The sequence below is a fragment of the Dermacentor albipictus genome, unplaced genomic scaffold, assembly GCF_038994185.2.
Source record: "Dermacentor albipictus isolate Rhodes 1998 colony unplaced genomic scaffold, USDA_Dalb.pri_finalv2 scaffold_21, whole genome shotgun sequence".
Taxonomy (NCBI): domain Eukaryota; kingdom Metazoa; phylum Arthropoda; class Arachnida; order Ixodida; family Ixodidae; genus Dermacentor; species Dermacentor albipictus.
The window spans coordinates 4,343,675-4,361,080 of NW_027225575.1; the positions used below are offsets into that span (position 1 = coordinate 4,343,675).

The window sequence follows — 17,406 nt, forward strand, 5'->3', positions numbered from 1 at the left end:
TTGTGCTGCAGGCTGCAACTCTACTCTGTCTAGGTGCTCGTTCGTTAGCTCTTTCTCATAGAGGTCTTCAAGCATGGTAAAGTTGGAAAGACCTGTTATTACTACCCGATGCCTGCATTCGATGAGTTGTCTTTATGTGCTGCTAGTAATTCATACCGTACCATACCTTGGACACAAGCACAGCATCTGCGATTTTCTATAGTATCCACTTGTCCACCCCCATTATTTCGAGATTATTCTTTTCACCAGGTGTGGAAGTTGCGTCCAGGCATTGCATAATTGTTTCACCCACGTGCTGGCTCTGCCGTCATGGGCTTACACTAGCTGAGGATTTGTGGATGTTGACTTGCGGGCATATTTGTCCAGCTATGTGGATCACAATGTGCAATCTGGGGTAGTTCTTGATTCTAGTCTTTCTTTTTTTTCCGACATCGATATGAGCTGGCTTATCAGAAAGCGAGAGGCCAGACTGGCCAAGAAAGTCTGCAGTGTTGTCGAGGGCTTGTTGCATCATTCTTGATTTCTGTATAAGATAGCTTTCCCATAGACTGTAAACACCATGTAGTGTTTCTTGTAGTATGCCCTTGTTGTTGGTGTGTGTGGGCCAAATGTACCTCCAACTCTCACCTGGAATTTTCTGTCTTTCAGAAAGTTACTGTTTAAGTGCTCTACCAGAAATATTTTTGCTCATCGTTCCTCTTATTAGAGCAGCATGAGGTACTGCTGTTAAAAGCCTCTTCACTCTCTTCATTCTTTCATAAGCGGTATTACACAATGTCCTGCAATAAAGTTTCTGCTGCTTATGACCCACTCATATCTGCCAGAAGGAACAACTCTTGAAAAAGGTTTTCTTTGTACCATGTGTGCAACGTAGTATGAGCATTCATGCCTTGACATTTGTACATCTGTAGAACCAGCTTCCTGACAGAGTACTTGCTATACCTGATCATGCTTATTTGTGCAGTGCTGTTGAACAATACATATTGATGGAATGAATATTTACACACTCGAATTATCACGAAAGATGGTTGTTTTACAATTCTGCCCTTTGCTTTCTATTGCTTTTCTATTGGTGTTAAATTTTGCATAAGCATGCCCCCCTATGAAATAGTATTTTGAAGTGGAAGGGTTCAATAAAAGGTGATAAACTAAATCCAAGTGCAAGAGCTTTTTTTTTCACGTATGACTCCCATCGAAATGCAACTTCCATGGCTGGCAAATCAACCCCTCGCCTTGTCTTAGCAGCAGAATGCTATAGCCACAGTGGCAGGTGAACAAATTGAAAAACGATATTTCTGTCTATAATTTTTTTTCTTGCCTGTATGGTAAAGTTTGGAATAAGCTTATCATTGCAAAAAAGCCCAGTTTGTGGTCTTTTATTGAATAAACCACATATTGCGTATAGTTGAAATGCAGAAATTTGTTCTAAAATCCTTGGGTGATATATGTTCTTGCAAGTAGCATGGTATTTCATTACTTATAAAGATAGTAATCGCAGCGGATATCGTTATATGGGTTTACACACTAATATAAGTGATCACAAACTTATTAGAAACTTATTAGAAACATGTAGGGCATGAATGTTTCTGCACACTTGATCAGCTGTGAACGTGCAAGAACTGCTTGTACTGGCCGACTTCACTGCGCAGTTTTGATTTACTTTTCTTCAGCGTGTCGTTTTATACTGTTTTATCCCCACAAGAACAGGCCGTTTGCCTGCTTTTCGCATTGTTGCACGAGTTCTACATGATTGTGCAGGAGGGTACGTTGTCAGTTTACTTAATTTACTAGCTGTACAGTTACTTACCTTGCAGAGCAAGTGTTCATACAGATGCAGTAAGGATACAAAGTCCGCAATATAGTCAATGTTTATTGGTTTCTGTGCAAGAAAAAAAACAATTCTCCAGTGTAGAGGTGCGTGCACCTCTTCTCTGGAGAATTTCTCTGGAGTTGCAACTTAACGTGCGTGTAATATTTTATTCAAGCCACGGATTTAATGCTATCGTAGCAAATTCATTACGATAGCCTACACTTTTGCTCTGTGAAATTTAATAAGAGGAAAGATAAGCTTTCAAGATGCATCGGGAAATTCTTGCTTGAAAATCGACAAGAAAATGCAACTGAACGGTACCGCGTTCAGCGCAACGTTGAAACTTCGGGTACTTTGCTGTCTTGTCATTTGCCCTTGCCGAGGTTGAAATAATTCAAGCTGCTCCGTAAGCGCGATTTTTGCATGCTACTCAACAGAAGAACATTGTGACGACCTCGTCGTCTGCTGGGGATCGAACACCTCCTAGCACTGACAACTCGCAAAGGCGTACGAAGCAAACGTGAAAATGCACTTAATTTGCTGTGTAGCATGTCAACAAACGCATAGAAATCGGACATAGCCTCCTATATTTTTTCATGCCCGCCCACTGAGTGGGGGAACAAAGCGCGCCGTTCGTACCGCCTAGTTCATGCGCCCGCCACCAGACCACGCTGCCTTCCCATACCCTGTCCCAGAGCAGACGACACGACGCCGCCGCTTGCGCGCGCGCTCGTGGAGGCAAGTTTGGCGTTCGTATTTGAGATGGAATTATAAAATATAATCGCACGTTAAATTGATGTTCGTACACAATGTGCAGTGGAAGTAAGCAACACAAAACATGTTGTGGAGAGCCAGCCCTTCACCAAAAAGCGCCGAACTGTGAGATCATAGCTCACAGTTTGAGGGTTCTTTCGTGACAGCGGTTTTATTTCAAACACTTTAGCCATGTCGTGTTTGTCTGTCGCCTTCATTGCAAAATTTGTGAATATTGGGCGAAAAAACTTTGTCAGCAACAGTTGCAGCAGGTTCTCTTGGTGTCCTGGCGTCGAGCGCATCAAGGTTTTGTGCTCGCGGAGTATTGCAGCGGCATATTACTCACAGCCTCCTTCAAAGGCTGATTCATGTGCCTTCTTCTTGCGAGAAGAACGTCGATAAATTTCTCTAATGCGTAGAGAACCGCTAAAAGTTGTCCAGATGGGTAGATGAGTCCACCGCGGTCTTGGTGCTTTATCAGCGAGTCCGAGGGCGCCGAGGCGTCAATTGGCTTTTTTAACAGGCTGACGCACTCCTCGCAATTGATATTTTCTTGTACAACTCTTGCCAAGTAGCCGCCGACCATAGCCAATGCTGCGACATCTGGAGTAGGAAGCAGAGGCTGTCCTCGCTTGAGTCGTTCTGTGAGCTCTCTACATGCATCTGCAGGGAATTCCTCGCTGGTTCCTTCCCTTGTGTTTTTCTGTTGCGGCAGCGTTGACAAGTAATCGCTGCCTTCTGCTGCCATTACGTTGCTCGTACCAGCCGCCGACGCGATGCCAGTCTTCAGTGTCTTCTCAATACCTGACAGAACAGCTCGGGCATCCGTTTGATCATTTGAACCTGCTGACTTCCTCAGCCAGCCAAAAAACGACTCGATTGGGTCAGACGACATTTTTCTCGTTAAAACAAAGTGAAAGCGCATCTCTTCAAGAAGATATCGAATGCACTCAACATTTGAACGAGTTGTCATCACCAGGCCTTCGTAAGTCTCCTTGGTTAAGAAGTTCTTCGCCAGGCACTGGCTTTTGAGATCGGCCAGGTAGTCGAGGAAGCTTGTTTCAAGCCAGATTAACCGTTCATCGCTTGTAAATTCGAACTGCTTGCAATCGGCATTGTTCTGGTGTATGTGCTGCGTACAATTGCTCACGTCCATGAGCATGAACCAGCGGTGCACGGCGTCCATGAATTCAACCGTCGGTCCGACACCCGCGAAACTTGCGTCGCATGTGTGGCCCGCTTGCTCTTGCAGGAGCTTCAGTGCCGCTGTCACCGCAGGAGACAAAACTTGGATTGCTCTTTTTACGTTCATTTTTTCGATGTTTGTGGGGAACATGTGTTTTCTCGTTAGAAATCGAACTGGCTTTACAAGGCTGCCTTGCTGCATTTTGTAGAGGCTCTTCAAGTGGTTTGCCGTTATTTCGCCGCTTTTTCCAATGTCACGCGATAAAAACTGCGAGCGCACGTTTTTGACCAAGTGGCACTGATCGAATGCTAAGAAAAGCTTTCGATTCGGTGTTCCTGGGTGCTCAATGCAATGCGTGAGGCTTCCGTTGCATAGAAGTTGGAACGCTAAGACATTGATTTTGTGGTTGTCGGTTACAATGCGCACGATGAAAAATCCTATGTTTTCAACTTCATTCAGGACGTGTCGCATGAGCGTGTGCAGCTCGCGGCCAGTGCAATTTCTCGTGAAAAAGTATGCCACGGGTATTTTAAACGAAACTGAAAGGCCGTTGAGGACGAAGCACAGAAGTGAGTTGGCTAGCACAGGCTCATTTGTTGTTTCCTTAGGAAAGCTCCCACCATAGTCTACTTCACCGATGAAGGCGTCCCTTTGTTTGTGGTAAAGTAGCCTCTGTTTCACGCGCATTTCATCGACAATTAAAGAGCACGCTCTGGCTTGCGATGAGAAGCGAGCTCGGTTGACAGCCTTTGCTTCGCGAGTTCCGTCACGCCGACTTCGCCACGTGATGTGCCCATAAAACGCTCCAGGGTGCTTCGACTGGGCAGCCGGAGAATGTGCTCGTATGTGCCTTATGTGCTCGTATGCGTGAGTCGAGAGGTTACGTAAAACTACAGCATGGCGCACTGTCAGATCAGACCACGTTGGTTTCGTCTTTCTCCTTCGCTTTCTCGACAACTTGGAGGAATGCATGAACAAAGCACTCTTCCTTGAGCTTTTGTATTTCTTGTTTATAATTGTCGACGGTATTCTTGAGCCGCTCAATATGCGCGTTTAAGTCTCGTTCTTTGCGTCTCCACTTTCGTTTGTCCACTGTCGAAACCGAGAATTGTGAGGACACCTGCACTGCTCTGTCCATCTGCAAAGTCGCGGTGATGCAGCGCTCGCTAGCGCCGTTTTTCACGGGTGGCAACGGTTCGGTAGCGGTGCAGTCCACAGGTGACAAATCTTCAAAGACGACGTCGACAACCGGCAATTCGTAGAGCGGATGCGGACACGACTCCATTTGGTTGTCATCAATGACTGCTCGTCGCTTCGGCGGTGGTGGGTTGGCTAGCGCAGCAGCCTCGCGCTTTTTCACTGACGCGTAGCTTCTCTCTCTTTTTTTAGGAGGCTTCAAGTACGCCGGATATTCTTCGAAAATGCTGGGAATAGCGTCTTTCTTAAGTTTCCGAATTTTTCAACCTTCCTTAAAGTCAGAGGAACTGAAGTGTCGGCTGCATACAGTCGAATAGCACGACGTCGTATTCGGTACCCAGTTTTCACGAGAAATGACTTTCAGCCATTTTGCGCACAGTTCCGGATCGCGTGGTATTTCGTGGAACGATATGCCCGGCGTCCGTTGTTTACTGGATGACTTGCAGCGTGGCACACAGCAGTACGGCATCTTGTCGGGTGCAGGACACCACAACCGATTCCACACTGCAGATAGAGAACTGATTGGGTATAAAAAAGAAAGTAACGCAAGGAAACGATAAGAACTGTGCATCGTAAATCACTGATCTTACACTAGTAAAGCAATACACGTTGCAACAACGCCAACAACTAACACGTGGTCGCGGAAAATCTAGTAAACAAACGGTCGCTTCATTTGTGTACACTGCTTACAAGTTCGGTCATGCATCCCTGATATTTCAAGAAAATATATATATAAACATGCTGCTGTTGCAAAACGCATACGCTTACCTGCAACCAACACGACGGAAATCGCACAACTCTTGCTTGACGGATCGGTTAGGGTGCTTCGATGGGCCTCGACGCGTAGCTCGGTCTGGCATGTGAGGGCAGCATTTTAGGAAGTATTAGGGTGCCTCGATGCGCGCGCCCCCCTCCGCCGCTCCGTGGAGGGTGGGGACATCCTTTGAAAGGGTCAGTGCCGCCTCGGCGAGGACGCGCTCCATATTTGTGCCCCCTCCCCGTCCCGCCTGCGTCAGTTGCACGTGCGGCGGCCTGTTTCCCGTCGGTTGCAATTTTTCTTGGCCGCAAGACGCCGTGTTCGGAGGTGTGACGCTTCCACCTAAGCCAGATAATCCCGCTAGTCATGCACTGGTGTTCATGGTAGGAGGCCTCAACAACCGATGGAAACAGGTGATCGCATACCATTTTACTGGGAGCCACGTCGACGGCAGTACTCTCAAGGACTGCGTTCTCGAAATTGTCCGCCTGTGTGCAGATATTTCGCTCAGAGTCCGAGCAGTAACGTCAGATATGGCCGCATCAAACCAAGCGATGTGGCGTGATCTCGGGTTTTCCAGCCATCGGAACTCCAAGACTACGTGCTCTATAACACATCCGTCATTCAGTTAAATGGAGTTAGTTTTCAATGCAGATGCTGCCCATGTGCTCAAGAATATCAAGGGTCAGCTTCTAAACTCTATCGTGTTCACATTAAGTGATGCAACCGTCAGCGAGCACAACCTACCTTCAAAGGATGTGAAACTAGAGCACGTACGTGATGTCCTAGATTTCGACAAAGAAAGGGAGCTGAAGCTCGCGCCGAAGCTTTCTGAAGCACATGTTTCCTCGGGACATTTCACAAAGATGAAAGTGGGACTTGCAGTGCAATTTTTCAAAGAGCCCCCCGCTGCAATCCGGTACTTGGTGAAAGAAAAAATACTGGAGCAAGAAGCCGAAACCACAGCATGGTTTTTAGAACTTGTATCAAGGTGGTATACTCTGATGTCATCGCGCCACCCCTCCGTTTCTCTTAGTCTTCAAGACATGGAGAAGCATTATGAAGCTGTCTGTACTCTCAAGCTGGCCATCAATACTTTTCAAGGCATGAATATGGGCAGCACCTCGCAGTGGAAGCCATCACAGGCAGGCCTTCTAATCACCACTACTGCTGTACTTCAACTCCAGGACATTCTTTTGAGCTCTGAAGGTTACACTTTCTTTCTAACTGGCAGAATACTGCAAGATTGCCTGGAAAACCTTTTCTCTGTTGTTCGCCTGAAGAAGCCGGTTCCAGATGCATTGGACATGAAATATGCTCTCAAAGTTGTGTGCATTAGCCAATTTTGGCGCACGCCGAAGACAACCAGCTATGCTGTCGATGATTCGGAGTATCTGGTTGATCTACTGACAGATGGCAAGCGTGAGCTAGCTGAACCAGACCGATCTGAAATCGATGATTCTGAGATACTCTTCATTGAAGAGCTGACATCTACAGAATGTAGCACCCTCTTTCATATTGCCGGATTCCTCGTGAAAGGCATTATCAAAAAGATAAGCAGTTGCGAGCAGTGCAAAACTGCTCTGCTAGGTTCGACAGACAGTCAGCATTCTTACCTGACAAGGCTAAAAGAATACATCCGGAACGGCGACAACCTGCATTACCCCAGTGCTCAAGTAATGAGTATTCTGAAGTCGTGCGAGGAGCTATTCAAGGGAATCACGGAATGGACCGAAAGCCTGCTTACTGTACAATCTCCTTTACAGGCGGTTGTGACGTACTTGAGCAAAATGGTTAAGTTCAACGTGAATGCTTGCCAAGTGCACAGTGCAACTGTTCAGAAGCTTCTCATTTCCACCTATGCCCGAATGAGGTTACGCATTTACCTGCGTCAGCTTGAAAAGAAAGAAGTCAACGGCCGCGGCTCTAACTCCCGGGTTCGGATCCAGGAAACGCCAACCTGGGCCGATCGTGTCAAGTCGAAGCAGACGACGCCGGCTTCAAAGGTAACGCAGGTAGCATTGCCGGAGCATTAAGTTGATCCCAGAGTCGCTCAACTCATGCAAGAGAACGCTCGACTCAAAGCAGAAATGCAGCAGATGAGGGCCGACTTTGAGTCTTTCCGTAAGTCGTACCCCTCGCAAGTCGAGAAGCAACAGGTGCACCCCTCAGGGGAGCCACAGGCGCGCTCGGGTAAACGTAGGGCCGCGCCCCCAGAGGGGGACGCTGACTCTATGGAGACTGAGTCCAATAACATGCAGCGGGCTATTCAGCAGCTCGCTGAAAGCGTGACTGTCCTCCTTAAAAGGATGGCGTCCCTGGCAAGTACACAGGCCGCGTTAGCTACGGCTAGACAACCTTCGAGGGAGCCCCGTCGGGCACCTTTACCCGCAAGCGCCGTCCCCGTCAACAAGACGGTGGAATGGCCAATCCAAGGCAATCACCATGGCGGTCAATCCCAATAAGTTGGTTGTGTTGCAGTGGAACTGTGCCAGTTTCCAACGGCGCAAAGCTCCGCTGCAGCAATTCGTTTCGGCACAGGCGGTCAAACCGCACGTAATTCTTTTACAAGAAACTCTCGATGACGCGCCCACCTTCCCGGGATACCGGGTTGTATCGATACGGGAGGAAGGAAAGCGGGGTTTAGCAACCTTGGTCGCACGGAAGTGCTCCTTTCAAGTACATAAATTACAAATTGGCAGAACTAGGGCGGAAATCATTATGGTCGAAATTATCCCTAACAATTGGCTTAAGAGCAGTGTCTTCCTTTTAAACATATACAGCTCGCCGTCGGATGAACGGCAGGCATTCGCCACGATCATGACAAAGGCGGTGGCCCTGAGCAAGGGAGCCCTCATAGTGATAGCGGGTGACTTCAATGCCCCCCCCCCCCCCCCCCCACAATGCCTGTGGATACCCCCGCCAATCCACGAAGGGCAATCTCCTTGTCCAGGCAGTTGCTGACTGCTCACTGGAATTGATTACGGATGCTCAATACCCGACGCGAACCGGCACGTCGGTAGTCCGAGACACCACTCCGGACCTGGCGTTCGTCAAGAACGCCCCCGGAGCAGGATGGCAAAATTTGCAAGAGAACCTGGGCAGCGACCACTTCATTGTGGAGATTACCCTAACGATTAGCACAGCCCCTACCAGGGAATTTAAAGTGACGGATTGGGATGCCTTCCGGAAAATACGGAAGGCGGACCAGACCGACTACGATAATCTCGATAGTCTGTTCACAAGACTACAGAAGGACGTACAAGCTGCGACCAAGGTGGTTAAGACCGACCTAAAGGTAGATCGTATGGACGCGCGCCTTGCACACCTCCTAGAAGCCAAAAACTCCATCCTGCACCGCTGGAGAACGCACAGACTCCACCGCCGGCTTCGTAAGAAAATTGCGGAGCTCAATCGTACAATTGAAACTCATTCCATCGAACTGTCCAAACAACAATGGAATAAAGTGTGCTCCTCGGTTGATGGGCAGATGAGAACGGGGGGCAAATGGAACCTGCTCAAACACTTACTTGACGATTCGCAAACCAAAAGCAATCAGAGACTAGCCATCGATCGCATAGTTCATAATCAAAAGGCGGCGGGCGTATTTGAACACGTCCTCTTGCAAGAGTTGGCCGAAAAGTATCTTCCGCTGGGCCACTCCGGTGACGGGGATTATCCTTGTTATCGGGGGGGAGCAGTGGGGGAGCTCGACGCCCCCTTCACGGAATCCGAAATCTGGGAGGTGCTGCAAACGCTCAACGGTCGCTCTGCACAGGGCCCGGATGGAATCTCCAATAAGCTCCTCCGAAACTTGGACGAACAATCAGTTGCGCTGCTCACCGGGGAGGTCAATAAAATTTGGGAAACGGGCCTAGTCCCCGACTCCTGGAAGACAGCCTCAGTGGTGCTCATCCCGAAACCAGGCAAACCTCTTGTGCCGGAGAACATGCGGCCCATCTCGCTCACGTCCTGCGTGGGTAAGGTGGCCGAACATGTCATTCACAACCGTATATCTAGGCATATAGAAAATAATGAGTTATTCCCTCACAACATGGTCGGCTTTCGGCCGGCACTCTCCACACAGGACGTCATGTTACTTATAAAGAGGCAAATCATTGATGTCGTCACTAGAGACACTCGGGGCATCCTTGCTCTAGACTTGTCCAAGGCTTTTGATAACATCTCGCACCGGTTCGTACTAGACGCCATCTCAGATATGGGCCTGGGGCCACGATTCCATGCGTACGTTAGCTCCTTCCTCAGGGATCGCAAGGCCACTGTCAAAATAGGGCAAATCAAATCGAAGGAATTTACATTGGGAGCGAGAGGCACCCCGCAAGGGGCGGTCATCTCTCCCCTACTGTTTAACATCGCCATGAAGGGCCTCTCGGACAGACTGGCCACAGTAAGAGGAACGGGTCACGCCCTCTACGCGGATGATATTACCGTGTGGTGCTTGGGAGGGTCTGACGCTGCAGTTGAGAGTGCGCTCCAAGAGGCGCTCGACATCACAGAACACTTCCTACTAGACACGGGCCTGAGTCTGTCACCAACCAAGTCCGAACTTCTATTGTATAGGCCCACCCGACGGGGAGTTAGGTGCTCCACACCCTTAGATCAAGTTCCCATAGCCCTCTATACGAAGGACGGACAACAAATTCACAGAGTGGATACCATCAGGGTCCTCGGACTCTTGCTGGAATCTCGCGGGGGCAACTCACAGACTATAGCCCGCATTACTTCGAAGACGGAGAATATGCTTCGGCTTATCCTCAGGCTCTCGAACCGCAGAGGGGGTTTAAGCGAGAGCAATCTACTCAGACTCTACCACGCCTTTCTGATGAGCCACATTAACTATGTAGCCTCCGCGTTGCGCTGGTCTAAAGGGGATGAGGCCAAAATCGACGCCCTCATGCGCAAAAGCATCAAGCGCGTGCTGGGTTTACCACTCACTACCAGCACCGCGCGTCTCATGCAACTAGGCATGCACAACACCCTATCAGAGGTGATCGAGGCCCAACGAGTGGCTCAAATAATTCGACTATCATCATCGCGAGCGGGGAGACGCATCCTCGAATCCGTTGGATGCGGTCACCAGGAAATCACGGAGCGCAACGTGACCCTATCACCCATGGTCCGAGATACGTTCAAGGTAGATCCCATGCCACGTAACGTCCACCCTCAATACAATGTAGGGCGCCGGGTAGCCAGGGCTCGTTCCCTGTTAAAAGCGGCTGCTGCCACTCCGAATCTGGCATGTTTCGTTGATGCCGCCCAGTACGAGTGCTCTGATCACTATGCCGTAGTTTCGGTTGACTCTAATGGCACTCTCATTAATTCAGCATCCGTGCGGAAGGTTTCTTCAACAGTAGCCGAGCAGGTTGCTATAGCTATAGCACTGAAGGACCCTCTACGTTCCAATATCTTTACAGACTCCAGATCGGCAGCCCGAGCTTTCGCCTCCGGCTCGATCTCAAAGGAGGCGGCGGCCATCCTCGGCAGCGAGGGGGCTGCTGGTTTTCATAGAACCAAATTTGGTTCCCGGCCCATATGGGAATCAATGTACACTCTGAGCTTGTTAACGCCAATGAGTTGGCCCATGACTGTGCGCGAGGTCTTACACACCGGCGGTTCAGGTGGACTCACGGGCGGCGACTTAGGGCTGTACAGGGATTCGCTTCTCACCTTCCATGAAATCTTGACACATTATCAACTTGCTCGGCGGGCCTTTCCGCTACCACACCCTAAACTTAATAGACCACAATCGTCGGCGTTTCGCATGCTTCAAACGGGGTCCTTTTCCTCCAGGGGCAGATTCAGTCACTTCGCGCCTAATGTAGAACCCTACTGTCCAGACTGTGGGGAGGCGTACTGCTCCTTGTCCCATATGCTCTGGCAATGCCCTGCGTTACGCAGCTCATCGCTAACCACTCTAACCGAATATGGGAGGCAGCCCTTAAAAGCGGTGACCTCTCAGAGCAACTACGGGCTGTCCAGAGGGCAGGCCTGCGACAGGGCGGAGGACCACGATCTTCCGACCCCGACGTGGGTGCGGCCCGCGACGGCTACGGGGACTCCCTGAAAAGGGAGGTACCCTAACGCCGGTTCCTCAGGACCATTAATAAAATTCTTTGTCTGTCTCTCTCTCTCTCTCTCTCTCTATATATATATATATATATATATATATATATATATATATATATATATATATATTGATCCGTATTTGAACTTTCAATGATGGGCGCTCATACGCAGATCTAACGTGTTTGGTCATAATATATTATTATATCGGGAGTTTTATTAACTGATGGTTTCAATTATGTTCGGCGTAGTGGGTAGGATAATCGGGTTACGTATGACTCACGATGGAATCTCCACACTTGAAGCAGCTAGCAACAATTAATACCGGGATTTATTGTGCTTGAATGCTACTTGCTGTAGTTCTGACTGGGTCCCCTATAAAATTTTGGGATTCGGATTCGGAAATAACGAGTTTTCCACTGGCCACATCGCCATGGCGTGCTCCCGGTATTACCTTGTTGGTAGTGAGCAGCGGTCACTGAAGTCACAGCGAGGTGTGGCTTTAGCGCCTTTATTTTCATTTATCTCGCATGTATAGTGTTCCCTACTGTTACAGTGACGCCGTTCACGTTTTTCAACTCAGAAAATACCTCGGTTCCTTTAATAGCGACATGTTTTTACTACCAAGTATTTGTACACAGGTCGGCTTTCCCGCAAAGCTCACTTGCCGGGCGGTTGAGTTTACTGCGTTTTCAAACTCTAGAATAAAAATATTTAAAGAATTCACGCAAGGAACTGTTCCATGTAATCTGTACACTTTAGGAGATACACGGAAGAATGTAAAACATCCTAGCTTCCTGTATCCACCCACGATCGAATTTATGCACCTGCTGAAGGTAGAAGCGATAGATGTTTAAGCAGCATTAAAAATGGGTGTGGCCAATTGGTTTAGGAGCGCACCAGACGTGCCAAATAAGAAGCGCCGTTTAGATCTCTCTCTCTCTCTCTTAACGCAGCTCATCCATCCAGCCCAGCACGCATAGTAGGCCAGCCAGCGCTGCCGCCGAGGCGGGCGTCAGGGCCCCAGACAGCGCCGGGCCAGCCTCCGAGCTCCGTAGGGACCGCCACAAGCCTTCCTCCTTCCTCCTCGCCTGCTGGCAAATCCTGGTGGCTGCCATCGGCCACTGTCGCCGCAGCCTTCCTCGCCACGCGTCTCTGCTGCGCTGTCTGCTGATCGCCGACACGTGACAGAGCCCTCTGAAGGGCGCCTGACTCCTCTATGCAAAGGCGCCTGGATGGATGGATGGATGGCGGCTATACCCTTTCTAACTGGCGGCGGCTGGCGCCACCTAGCCTTTTGCTCCCCCTCCTATTTTATTATTATTCTTTTTTCCCTCTTTTTCTCAACCTAGTTTTTACTCCCCTCCTCCCCCCAAGATAACTATCTAAAACAGTAGAGGAAACATTATGTCCCCGATTTATGTTATTATCTATCCCTTGACCTCCTCCACCAATCCTCTAGCCTCCCCTTCGTTACTGCCACTATTTTCTCGTCTATTTGCCCTCGGTCCCCGGGAAAACCTAATGCCCCTTCCATATCTGCCACTGTTCCCTCTGCCATGGTCGGGCGAAGGGCTGTGCATCTCAGCACTATATGCTCAGTGGTCTCCATTTCGGCTCCGCAAGCTGTGCACCGAAGGTCCACGTCTTCAAATTTAGCCCTGTATGTTTTCGTTCTCAAAACCCCCGTCCTAGCCTCGAATAATAGTGAGCTGCCCCGCGAGTTATCAAATAAGAGCTCTCTCTTAATCTCCTGTTTTTGTTACCTATTCATTGATAGCGATGGCTTTCCGAGCATTCTTTCTTCCCACAACTTTCTTTCCGTCTCCTTCACCTCCTTTTCCCACACTAGAACCACTTTGGACCCCCTCCCTCGGCTGTAGGTATCTATTCCTCAGCTTCCTCGTTCTGAGTGTCCACTTTGTGTTCAAACTGTTCATGTACAGATATTTGTACACTTTTCCTGCCCACCTTTTTTCCTCCAGTGCTGGGAGTCTCTGTTCAAATTTTAGTTTACTTATTGCCTCTCTACCTTCAAATGACGACCATCCCATGTACCCCTGCACTCCCTCATTAGGGGTGTTCCCGTGTGCTCCTAAGGCCAACCTGCCTACACTTCTCTGTCTCGTTTCCATGCATGTCTGAACTTCCGATTTCATGCACAGTACTGAATTTCCGAATGTGAGGCCAGGTACCATAACCCCTTTCCATACGCCCCTAACCACCTCGTACCTATTATAGTTCCAAAGTGCCTTGTGTTTCATTACAGCCGAGTTCCTTTTCACTTTTTCAATCATAGTTTTTTCCTGTTCTTCCAAGTACTTTTTGCCCTCGTTTAGCCATATGCCCAAATACTTGTATTTTTCAACATGATCAATCTTAGTGCTTTGTATTTCCAATGGTTCCCCCCTTTCTTCATTGTATACTATTATCCCAGACTTCTCTCTACTGAATTGCAGTCCCAATTTTTCTCCCTCCTCTCCACATATGCTCATTAGTTCCTGTAGCCCTACTCGGGTGTCAGCAAGCAGTACAATATCTGCATACATCAGTCCGGCTAGTACTTGAACTACCTTCTGCCCTTACAGCATATAGCTTATGTCGGTTCCTATTGTGCTCTGTTCTAGTCTCTTTCCCATTTGGCTCATGTAGATCATAAAAAGCAGAGGTGACAATGGACAGCCCTGCCTGAGGCCTCTTCTTATTTTAGCTGGCTTTGTAGTTTCCCCCTCCCATGTTATCTCTACCTCATTATCTGTATAAACTTGTTGTAGGAACTCAATCATCTTTCTCTCTAGACCATATTCCCTCAACTGGCTCCATAACTTTTCTCGGTTTACATTATCATAAGCTCCTCTAATGTCTAAAAAGGCTATCCATAGTGGTTTCTGCCTGGCTGTCGCTATCTCTATGCACTGCGTTATTATTGCTGCCTGCCTTTATTGAGCACAGTGTTTGCAATAGTGTTTGGCTCAGCTGAAGGAGATCGCAGGCACCACCGCTCAACTCTCGCTTTGCCACGTTATAATCGGAGACGGTAATTTTACCGCCACTGGCTTGGCAGATGAACTTCAATGCAAAGGCACGCGAGGCAGTGTTTTCTTTATTTCTACTTCTAGCTGCTCCCAAGTGTTGCGAGATACGGGAGAAAACAGGCATATACCTAACGTAACCGTGGTTTCGATTGTAGGTAAAACAAGAAATGATCAAAAGTAAGTTAGGGGAGCTACTGTAAATTTATGTTGTAATGCAGCACAGAAAGTGTCGATTAAGAAGGACAGATATAGCGTGAACCATCCCTTCTTCAGTTTCTCATTGTGGTGACTTTTTGCATTGCATTACAAGATATACTTACTTCAGAGATGAGCTAATTCTCCCACAAATGTGAGGCCACCATCTCAAGAATTAGCGTATGTGGCCATCATCATCATGTGAGGGCAGCCCTGTACAATTCTTTTCTTCCTGGTGGGACAGCGCTGACCTGAAAAAAAAAAAAAGAATTGTACAGGGCTGCCCTGCCACGATGATGGCCACATACGCCTCATGCTTCTGTTTTCTCTGCAAGATACTGCTAGGGTGGAAAAGCAATAGGAATTGGTGCAACCACAGAAGAATGTGCATTAATAATTGGTTAAGCATTATTACCACTCATGGCAGATAGTATAAATTAGTGACTGCATCTTGGCAAGCTACCAACTTGAAAACATAAAAACTTTAAAAAGCAAACAACGTGGTGTAGAAGAGCAGAGCAACAACAGCGGCATCCTGCAAGTAAATTTTTCTTCTCACATTGAATACAATAAGACAATGCAGAAAGGGCCCACTGCATAAAAGTTAAGTTTCAGTCACACCTACACATTCTAGTGCGGCGTAGCTCACTTTCAGTCTTTGCTTTCTGTACCCTATGCTGAAACTACAGGTCTTTTTGAAAATCTATAGTAAACGCTGAGCATGTACAAAAGCTGACCAGCTATCTTCTGCAAGCAGTTCAAAGTAGACAGTTACTATACTAGTCAGTTTTCACTTATACTCCTTCTAAGCCATAGAACAAGTGTATGAAGGCTAAATAAAAATACCGATTTTTCAGATAAATATTAATGACTCAGGCAACAGTACTATCACTGTGAGAACCCTGTGGAAATGTCAAGGAAATTGAGAAGTTCGGATGCCATGTCCGGTCTTATTAAAGTTTTGCATTCATACATACAAATCTTTAGAAATATTTTTAGCAATAGATAGGCTCCCGTAATACATTACGTAGTCTAATCTTTATCTTTAAAGTTGCGTATGCAAAGTGCACCCCTCCTCTGCTAAAAGTAGCTCCAAGCATACATTTTCAAATCTATTCATATACCCAATGCACTAACAACTGCTTGAAAGTCTAAATTTTTGTTTTGTATTGTTTATTAACAGTGAAATACTAATAAGCATAAAATAAAGTGTATAAATGCAGCCAGCAACTAATAAAGGATAAACACTATGTCACCTGATTCAGTACTAGTCAGTGCATTAGACTAGAGAGAGAGAGAGAGATGCAAATGAGAGAAAGGGAGGTTAACCAGAGTTAAAATTTCCAGTTTGCTACCATGCACTAGGGGAAGACGGATAGAAGAGCGGGGACAAAAAGAAAATCTTTAAAAAGAAAAAAGGGGATGGGATGGGATCATTATAGTCTTTCTAATAGGCCACTGCCATGTAAAAATGTCAACAAAGTCTTGACCGACTTACGGTGCAATGAGAGTTCGTGTTGGCATTCCAAGACTGTGTTCTGAAAGTGGCCTGTCATCAAGGCGTGCCAACACGGCCACTAGTGACAGCCATTGCACGCTGTATCGGACAGTGGCAAAGTATGTGTTCTATAGTCTCCTCGTTGCCGCAGTGACTGCAAGCCACGCTCTCGTCCATACCGACTCGGAAAGCGAAAGATCTTGTAAGGCGACACCAAGCCACAGTCAGCAAAGTACTGCTGTCTCGAGTCGAGAGAGTCTAGATGGAGGTCGAAGATGAAGGGATGGTTCAATCGGTGTAGACATGTGTGCTTCAAGCTTGGTGTGTTCCATAAAGATCTTATAGCTTGATTTGCAAGCTCACAAATTTTCATTGCTGCGTCTGTTCTTGAGAACGGAATGGAGTCTTGCAAGCCCTCCTCATGTGCAGATCGTGCTGCTGCGTCGGCATGTTCATAGTCCATTATGCCGCAGTGACTAGGCAGACATTAGCAGCAAGAATTAATTAAGCGAGAATTTCGCCAATTAACTTTTGAATTACTAACTTTAGGGCACATGGTGAAATTGAGGCTGAGGAGTTGTGCAGCACTTTAAAGACATGCAACTTTGAAATCTGCTACAAAACACAATGGCATTCCAATTAACAGTTTGCCAAAAGCGTGCTTCTAGCAATTCGGCACAATCTCAGTTAGAATGCCGAGGCATTCTATAACTATGTAGAAACCCCAAAACTGAAATAAAAAAAAAAATGCATGCTAATATTTACGGTTACAGGCTGTGTGCTGCTAACTCTTCTGCCCATGCCAATTGCCATGCTATATGAATCAGTGACCCTTAGTAAATACAAGAGTGCAGCAGACTGTGCTCAAAACTGCAAACAGCAATGCACCTC

At 47.6% G+C, this 17,406-nt stretch overlaps 1 protein-coding gene across 1 annotated transcript in view; it reads left to right on the top strand.

The window, feature by feature from the left end:
- The window catches only part of LOC135918724 (uncharacterized), a 104,791-nt gene extending 89,602 nt beyond the window's left edge, over nucleotides 1–15,189 (top strand). Inside the window, exon 4 of the mRNA XM_065452377.1 lies at nucleotides 12,744–15,189. The gene's annotated coding sequence lies outside the window, so the exon portion shown is untranslated. The remainder of the gene's footprint in view (nucleotides 1–12,743) is intronic.
- Nucleotides 15,190–17,406: the final 2,217 nt, after the last annotated feature.